The following is a 9,952-nucleotide window of genomic DNA, read 5'->3' on the forward strand; positions in this document are numbered from 1 at the left end:
TCCTTGCCAATGAGCAACCACATTTATCTGTGAATTCGTACGAGTACCTTCACATGCGATCTTGATATTTTGTATATGTTTGATCTAGTAAAGACCTTCCCTCATTTATTTTTTTCAATCAGATCATTTTTATTTAACGAAACTAAGAATTACCAACATTTCTTTTTTTAAATAAACTTTGTGACAAAAAAAAAGAAAAACCAGTAAACAAAACAAGAACCGGTTTACAATGATATAAATCCCAATATCGCTGTATAGTACAAGGTTTTGGAATACTAATTTTACATTTGTACATAAATATCTGAATACTTCCTGACGGCTTATTTTTTTTCCTATTGAGACATCAAAAGAAAAAGAATATATCTAAGAATGGGCAATTGTGTGGACTGAGACAATTATTATTTGCTGACACCTTGGGTATAAGGATATACATTCCTGGCTTACTGTAAGGAAATGGACAAACGATCCAGGATAGTATTTCTGTGAAGGTTCTTTGAAGCAATATCTGGGGTATTTAACCATTGCTCCCATATTTGTATGAATTTCTTGAGAGCGTTCCTTTAATATAAGATCCCCTTTTTAAGCGTAGAGTGTCATTTATCCTGGATTTTAGTTCTGTTATCATTTGAGGAGAATTGTCTATCCAATGTATTTCCAACAATTTTCTGGCTTGGAATAATACTCCTGAGCTAGCTACTACCATATGGAGTCTGGGTCTACATCCTCTCTCAGGAGTCCTAGGATACAGATTTTAGGTTGCAACTGAAGTTGTATCCCAAATACAGATAGTACAAGAGTGATCACCCCCTTCCAGTAGTCGCCAATATTTACACATTTCCATGTCATAGGCATCAGGTGGGCATCATTTTGACCACATCTAGGACATGTGTCATCCGTTTCTATTTCAATTTTAAATAAAATACTTTGGGATCTATATGCTCTATGAATGAGAAGAATTCGGGACTATCTTTGTGACTCTGACAATGAAAGATTCGGTGTCAAATCCAGTATTTCCCCCATTGCTCCTCAGATAACGGACCCACATCCTCCTCCCATTTTCTCTTAACTATCAAAGGATATTTATCCAAATGTAGGGCCAGTAACTGCCTATAAATAAGGGTTAATAGACCTTTTGTATCCACTGCTTTAGCAATGGTATCTATTGGGTGATGTCCATCAGTAGGACGTTTATTCTAGTACCCCGATCCTCCCACTCACTAATATTATTTAGCTTCTATAGCTCTGGTAAGTTATAGTTGTGCCATAAAGGAGTATAGTTTGTGTACTTTTCAATCCCCAGAATATTTTTACCCCTATCCCACACCTTATATATTAACTTTAGTGTACGACATTTTAAGTCATTTTCTCGAGGAGGCCCCATATCTAGTACCGAGAATGGAAGCTTCCACTTGGTTCCTTCGATAAGTAGGTGCCCTGAAATTACACAACATTTGCGAGTACCCCATCCATGAAACTACTTTAGCTCCATTCTAGCGTTAAGGCGGTCTGCATATACCTGGAGGGAAGCAGATCATTTATGTTGTTTGTCAAGGAGATCAATCCGCTCAAGCAAATGAGACTTTAGCTGTTCTCTCCTTTTTTGAGCTTTTATCTATGTTTTATTATTACACCTCTGAGGACACATGTGAGTGCTTCCCATTTAAATGGTAAGGCATTTTCATCATGCTCATATATTTGAAGGAGTCTATAGTCTCAAGAAGGTCTGAGACACAGAGTGAGTCTTTCAGCAAATTATCATTTAGGTTCCAACATCTGAAGCCTTGGTGGAGTCCAGCATAGTCAGATCTATAATATAACGGGAGATGCGTGTCTGTCTGAAGCCTTTATAGCCTGCGCAAGTGCGACAAGCCTGCGCAGTCCGGCTCCAGACAGAAGCAGGCATGGAGCCGTTACAGGTAAGAGAAGCGTATATGGCGCCGGAGATCACAGTATGCATAGACACTGAACGCATACCGTGATCTCCGGCGCCGTACTTACATACTTACCTGACCGGGAGGAGCGTTGCCGCGGCGCCTCTCTTCGCCGGAGACCGGGGCAGAAGTGAAGGTGTCGGAATCAGCACATGCACGTAGCGCTATTTGCAGTGTGTCTTCAGCAAAATGGCGCCGGACAGCGCGGTATGGACATGCGCGTACTCTGGCGTCGCACTCCTCCCCCAGCCTCCGGCAGAACAGAACACCGCAGTGCTTGAGCACAGAGAAGAAAGGTGAGATTAAGTGTTTATTTTTTTGTATGTGTGCAACGTGAAAGGGATGAGGGGTGCCATACATACCAGGATTGGGGGGCGAGGGGGCAACACATATCAGGATTGAGGGATGAGGGGTACCAAGCATACCAGGATTGGGGGATGAGGGGTACCATGCATACCAGGATTGGGGGATGAGGGGTACCATGCATACCAGGATGAGGAATGGGGTGCCATGCATACCAGGATGAGGGGTACCACACATAGCAGGATTGGGGGGGTGAGGGGTGCCATACATACCAGTATAGGGATGAGGAGTGTCATGCAAACAAGGATTGGTGGGTGAGGGGACCATGCATACCAGGATTGGGGGGTGAGGGGTGCCATGCATACCAGAATAGGGATGAGGGGTACCATACATACCAGGATAGGGATGGGGTACCATGCATACCAGGATAGGGATGGGGTACCATGCATACCAGGATAGGGACGAGAGGTACCCTACATACCAGGATAGGAATGCGGGGTACCATGCATACCAGGATAGGGATGGGGTACCATGAATACCAGGATAGGGATGAGGGGTACCATACATACCAGGATAGGAATTCGGGGGTTACCATGCATACCAGGATGAAGGGTACCATGCATACCAGAATAAGGATGAGGGGTACCATACATACCAGTATAGGGATGAGGGGTGCCATGCATACCAGTATATGGATGAGGGGTGCCATACATACCAGGATAGGGGATGGAGTGCCATGCATACCAGTATATGGATGAGGGGTGCCATACATACCAGGATAGGGGATGGGGTGCCATGCATACCAGGATAGGGATGAGGAAGCCATATATACCATGATTGGGGATGAGGCGTGCCATGCATACCAGGATGAGGGATTAGGTGCCATGCATACCAGGATAGGGATGAGGAAGCCATACAAACCAGAATTGGGATGAGGGGTGCCATGTATACCAGGATGAGGGATGAGGTGTCATGCATACCAGGATAGGAATGCGGGGTACCATGCATACCAGGATAGGGATGAGGGGTACCATGCATACCAGGATGAGGGGTACCATGCATACCAGAATAGGGATGAGGGGTGCCATGCATACCAGGATGAGGGATGGGGTGTCATGCATACCAGGATAGGAATGCGGGGTACCATGCATACCAGGATAGGGATGAGGGGTACCATGCATACCAGGATGAGGGGTACCATGCATACCAGAATAGGGATGAGGGGTGCCATACATACCAGTATAGGGATGAGGGGTGCAATACATACCAGGATAGGTGATGGGGTGCCATGCATACCAGGATAGGGATGAGGGAGCCATATATACCAGGATTGGGGATGAAGCGTGCATTGCATACCAGGATAAGGGATTGGGTGCCATGCATACCAGGTTTCTGGGATGAGGCCATACATACCAGAATTGGGATGAGGGGTGCCATGTATACCAGGATGAGGGATGTGGTGTCATGCATACCAGGATAGGAATGCTGGGTACCATGCATATCAGGATAGGGATGAGGGGTACCATGCATACCAGGATGAGGGGTACCATGCATACCAGAATAGGGGTGAGGGGTGCCATGCATACCAGGATGAGGTATGGGGTGTCATGCATACCAGGATAGGAATGCGGGGTACCATGCATACCAGGATAGGGATGAGGGGTACCAGGCATACCAGGATGAGGGGTACCATGCATACCAGAATAAGGATGAGGGGTGCCATGCATACCAGGATGAGAGGTACCATACATACCAGAATAGGGATGAGGGGTACCATGCATACCAGGATAGGAATGAGAGGCACCATGAATACCAGGATGAGGGATGAGGTGCCATGCATACCAGGATTGGGGGATGAGTGGTGCCATGCATACCAGGATGAGAGATTGGGTAAAATACAAACCAGGATTGGAATGAGGGGTGCAATGTATACCAGGATGAGGGGTACCATACATACCAGAATAGGGATGAGGGGTACCATGCATACCAGGATAGGAATGAGAGGCACCATGCATACCAGGATGAGGGATGGGGTGCCATGCATACCAGGATTGGGGGATGAGTGGTGCCATGCATACCAGGATGAGGGATTGGGTAACATACATACCAGGATTGGGATGAGGGGTGCAATGTATACCAGATTTGGAATGAGGGGTGCCATGCATACCAGGATTGGGGGATGAGGAGGCAATACATACCAGGATTGGGGGATAAGGGGTGCCATACATACCAGGATGAGGGATGGGGTGCCATGCATACCAGGATTGGGGTATTAGTGGTGCCATGCATACCAGGATGAGGGATTGGGTACCATAATACCAGGAATGAGAGCTGCCATGCATACCAAGATTGGGGATGAGGGGTGCCATGCATACCAAGATTGGGGATGAGGGGTGCCATGCATACCAAGAATGGGGATGAGGGGTGCCATGCATACCAGGATTGGGGATGAGGGGTGCCATGCATACCAGGATTGGGGATGAGGGGTGCCATGCATACCAGGATTGAGAATGAGGGGTGCCATGCATACCAGGATGGGGATGAGGGGTGCCATGCATACCAGGATGGGATGGTGGGGACAGGATGGGGGCAGCAGAAATACCAGGAGGGAGGCAGCATATACCAGCATGGGAGACCATATACCAATAAAAATGCTCGCCACCCAGGCATAGAACGGGTTCAATAGCTAGTTACAATATACAGGAGCATGATCTGACCATACAGCAGTTCCTACCTGAGATGTAGGTTGCCATGTAGGCAAGTGACTGCTAATTAAGAAAAGGACTATATGGCTATGCATATTGTGTAAAGGAGAATAATAGGTATAATCCTTTACGTCTGGATGTAGTATCTTCCATACATCAACTGGTTCAGACCAAAGCACAATTAGCAAAGCTTTTGTTTGTGTTTTAGATTGGTGACTCCAGCCCAGGGATGTGTCTAAAGAAGGATCCAAGGCAAAATTAACCCCTTTACAACCCAAGGTGGTTTGCACGTTAATGACCAGGCCAATTTTTACAATTCTGACCACTGTCACTTTATGAGGTAATTACTCTGGAACGCTTCAACGGATCCTCCTGATTCTGAGACTGTTTTTTCGTGGCATATTGTACTTCATGATTGTGGTAAAATTTCTTCAATATCACTTGCGTTTATTTGTGAAAAAAAAGGAAATTGGGCAAAAATTTTGAAAATTTAGCAATTTTCAAAATTTGAATTTTTATGCCCTTAAATCAGAGATACAGTACAGACCAAAAGTTTGGACACACCTTCTCATTTAAAGATTTTTCTGTATTTTCATGACTATGAAAAGTGTACATTCACACTGAAGGCATCAAAACTATGAATTAACACATATGGAATTATATACTTAACAAGCAAGTGTGAAACAACTGAAAATATGTCTTCTATTCTAGATTCTTCAAAGTAGCCACCTTTTGCTTTGATGACTGCTTTGCACACTCTTGGCATTCTCTTGATGAGCTTCAAGAGGTAGTCACCGGAAATGGTCTTCCAACAATCTTGAAGGCGTTCCCAGAGATGCTTAGCACTTGTTGGCCCTTTTGCCTTCACTCTGCAGTCCAGCTCACCCCAAACCATCTCGATTCTGTTCAGGTCTGGTGACTGTGGAGGCCAGGTCATCTGGCGTAGCACCCCATCACTCTCCTTCTTGGTCTAATAGCCCTTACACAACCTGGAGATGTGTTTGGGGTCATTGCCTGTTGAAAAATAAATGATGGTCCAACTAAACGCAAACCGGATGGAATAGCATGCCGCTGCAAGATGCTGTGGTAGCCATGCTGGTTCAGTATGCCTTCAATTTTGAATAAATCCCCAACAGTGTCACCAGCAAAGCACCCCCACACCATCACACCTCCTCCATGCTTCACAGTCGGAACCAGGCATGTAGAGTCCATCCGTTCACCTTTTCTGCGTCGCACAAAGACACGGTGGTTGGAACTAAAGATCTCAAATTTGGACTCATCAGACCAAAGCACAGATTTCCACTGGTCTAATGGCCATTCCTTGTGTTATTTAGCCTAAACAAGTCTCTTCTGCTTGTTGCCTGTCCTTAGCAGTGGTTTCCTAGCAGCTATTTTACCATGAAGGCCTGCTGCACAAAGTCTCCTCTTAACAGTTGTTGAAGAGATGTGTCTGCTGCTAGAACTCTGTGTGGCATTGACCTGGTCTCTAATCTGAGCTGCTGTTAACCTGCGATTTCTGAGGCTGGTGACTCGGATAAACTTATCCTCAGAAGCAGAGGTGACTCTTGGTCTTCCTTTCCTGTGGCAGTCCTCACGTGAGCCAGTTTCTTTGTAGCGCTTGATGGTTTTTGCAACTGCACTTGGGGACACTTTCAAAGTTTGCCCAATTTTTCGCAAAGGTGAACGGATGGACTCTACATGCCTGGTTCCCACCGTGAAGCATGGAGGAGGAGGTGTGATGGTGCTTTTCTGGTGACACTGTTGGGGATTTATTCAAAATTTAAGGCATACTGAACCAGCATGGCTACCACAGCACCTTGCAGCGGCATGCTATTCCATCCGGTTTGCGTTTAGTTGGACCATCATTTATTTTTCAACAGGACAAGGACCCCAAATACACCTCCATGCTGTGTAAGGGCTATTTGACCAAGAAGGAGAGTTATGGGGTGCTACGCCAGATGACCTGGCCTCCACAGTCACCAGACCTCAACCCAATTGAGATGGTTTGGGGTGAGCTGGACCGCAGAGTGAAGGCAAAAGGGCAACAAGTGCTAAGCATCTCTGGGAACTCCTTCAAGATTGTTGGAAGACCATTTCGGGTGACTACCACTTGAAGCTCATCAAGAGAATGCCAAGAGTGTGCAAAGCTGTCATCAAAGCAAAAGGTGGCTACTTTGAAGAACCTAGAATATAAGACATAATTTCAGTTGTTTCATACTTTTTTGTTAAGTATATAATTCCACATGTGTTAATTCATAGTTTTGATGCCTTAAGTGTGAATGTACAATTTTCATAGTCATGAAAATACAGAAAAAAATTTAAATGAGAAGGTGTGTCCAAACTTTTCGTCTGTACTGTATGTGAGCAATTATATGCGTTTTCCATTGAAATCACAAGGACCCAACTCCTCTGCTTTCCTCACAATGGCCTATTTTACATTGAAAAAATGTATGCGACAGATAATGTCCCTTGGACACTCAGGATCTGGGCCATGATTGCCTATTGTATGGTGCGCTTTTTCAATCTCCAGCTCCTTATCAATAGGATCACCAAGGATATTATTGAATAATGATCGCAGTGTTGGCATAATCACTTGTGCAGATATTATTGCGATTTTCTTCATCATCAACCATATTAAACAGATGGTTTATTTACTGGCTGTGAAGATCCAGTGTTAGTTTCTGAGCATTATGATGGCCTCTAACTTGGACGACATTATCCTCTAATCCCTGTACCTTGTCAGTAAGCTGTGACAGGATAGAAGTGAGGGGACGTATTTCAGTATTGTATTTGGTCTCTCGCCTCTGAATATATTGCTCCATATCTTCTTTAGTAGGGATAGACGCAATCTGATATACAAATAAGTTATGTTGTTCCCCATATCAGAATAACCTGTGGCTGGGGGGGTAAATGTCCCTGTGAAGCAAGCACTGCTCAGTATGGGGACTTTGGTGAGAGTACAGGGAGATTTGTGGAGCTGTTTTCTTGTGAGGTCTACATTAAGAGAGAAGTTGGTGCAAGACTTACAAGCCTGAGCTGTCTGTCATCATGAGGGTTAAGACTGCTTCTTTTTCCATGCTTAGGTGAGGCAGTAATAGCTCCGGAGCAGGAAGATAAGACCTTCCATAAGAAACACGGCATACCAGACATGCTGACGGAGGTGGAGGATCTCAGATTAACCTCTGATCTCTTCTTTCTTTCCCATATCGAAAGTCATGTTTGAGGCTGTAAATTGCTTATAATTCACCCAAGAACACGGTCTGAAGAGAGTGCTTTCAGTGTGTGCGTTCTCTTGGTGCTATGTCCAGGCCATGTCCTTCCTGTTGATGTACAATACGTCTGAAGGTGGCGTTGATTGGCAGCAGGATTGTGTGATGTAGCAATCTTGTGTGATATAACAGCCTTACGGAAACGCAAGTTGTGACACCAATGGAACGGCGCCAGAACAGTAAGTGCGTATGAGTGTTTTTATTTTAACAAGGTCAAACATGAGGAATGAGAAGGAGTTGTCCTAGTAGTGGACAACCCCTTTATGAAGATACAATTTTCGGTTAAAAATGTAAAAGGCTTCTCCCCTGTGTGACTTCTATGAAGTTTGTTAAGAGTTGATTTCCGTGTAAAACATTTCCCACATTAAGAACATGAAAATGGCTTCTCGTCTGTGTGAGTTCTCTGGTGACTAAGAAGTGATGATTTCTTCACAAAACATTTCCCACATTCTGAACAGGAAAAAGGCTTCTCCACTGTGTGATTTCTCTGGTGTATAACCAAACCTGATTTCCAGCTAAAATACTTCCCACATTCTGAACAGGAAAAAGGCTTCTCCCCTGTGTGATTTCTCTGGTGATTAACCAAATCTGATTTCCAGCTAAAACATTTCCCACATTTTGAACAGGAAAAAGGCTTCTCCCCTGTGTGAATTCTCTTGTGCTCAACTAAACCTGATTTCCAGCTAAAATATTTTCCACATTCTGAACAGAAAAAAGGCTTCTCCCCTGTGTGAATTCTCTGGTGCTTAACCAAACCTGATTTCTGGCTAAAACATTTTTCACATTCCGAACAGAAAAAAGGCTTCTCCCCTGTGTGAGTCCTCTGGTGATTAACCAGATTTGCTGTGAAGGGATGATGGTATATCTGGAGTAATGGCATTCACTTCAATTGTATCTTGTGTGATCTCAAGATCATCTGATTTAAAAATTGAAGATGTCAGCTGTCCCTCTGATGTCCTAGTACAGTCATCTGCCAAGAAGAAAACCAATTATTATTTATGAATAACATATCCTTAAAATTTATATTGTTGAATATTTTTACTTAAACTCTCCGTAAAAATGTACTTTATGTAAAAGTATCATTATTTACCAAGAAAACATCACAGAAAAAAATCAGCCTTACCAACACCAAATCAGATAACAAATGCATTAGCATTTTAGTGTTGGTTGGGTGTACTGGGGTGTCTGTCCATGTGGGGTGCACTTATATAGTGCTGGGCAGCCCTCCTGATGTAATAGTATGGGCATCATTAGGCTAAGCCAGACACTGTGCATCAAACCTACATGTGTGACTGGCGTCCTATGCAAGCTTCTTCTGTGTGCATCTTTAATACTAGGCAACCACCCCCTCCATGAATTGGTATGATTGTGAGTGGTTGCTCCATAAGTATTTTGCACCTCCGCAGCCCCCACCTTTATCATGGGGGTCTGCGGCATCCTGCTAGTGCATTTGTTATATGATTTGGTGTTGGTAAGGCTGTATTTTTTTCTGTGATTTTTTTTAAATTTTGCCCTATGTTAGCCGTCATTATTCATCAAGACAATGACAGTTCACAGTCTAATAGAAAACCTCATAGGATGAACCAGTGGATCGTAGTGTCCAACTGTTTGTTAATTCTGCCTCCCAAATATGGAATAAAAAGCCACCAAACAATGTTATGTAGGTGAAAATAATATCAATAAAAATTTCTACTCATCTCACAAAAAACAAGTCCCCACTCAGGTCCATCATCTGTCAATGGAA

General features: G+C 44.2%; 1 pseudogene; it reads right to left on the reverse strand.

Moving 5' to 3' along the window:
* Positions 1 to 440: 440 nt before the first annotated feature.
* Positions 441 to 9,088, reverse strand: LOC141212725 (uncharacterized; annotated as a pseudogene).
* Between the last annotated feature and the right edge of the window lie 864 nt (positions 9,089 to 9,952).

The sequence above is a fragment of the Phyllobates terribilis genome, unplaced genomic scaffold (assembly GCF_046119375.1).
Source record: "Phyllobates terribilis strain yellow unplaced genomic scaffold, ASM4611937v1 Scaffold_183__1_contigs__length_3771566, whole genome shotgun sequence".
NCBI lineage: Eukaryota > Metazoa > Chordata > Amphibia > Anura > Dendrobatidae > Phyllobates > Phyllobates terribilis.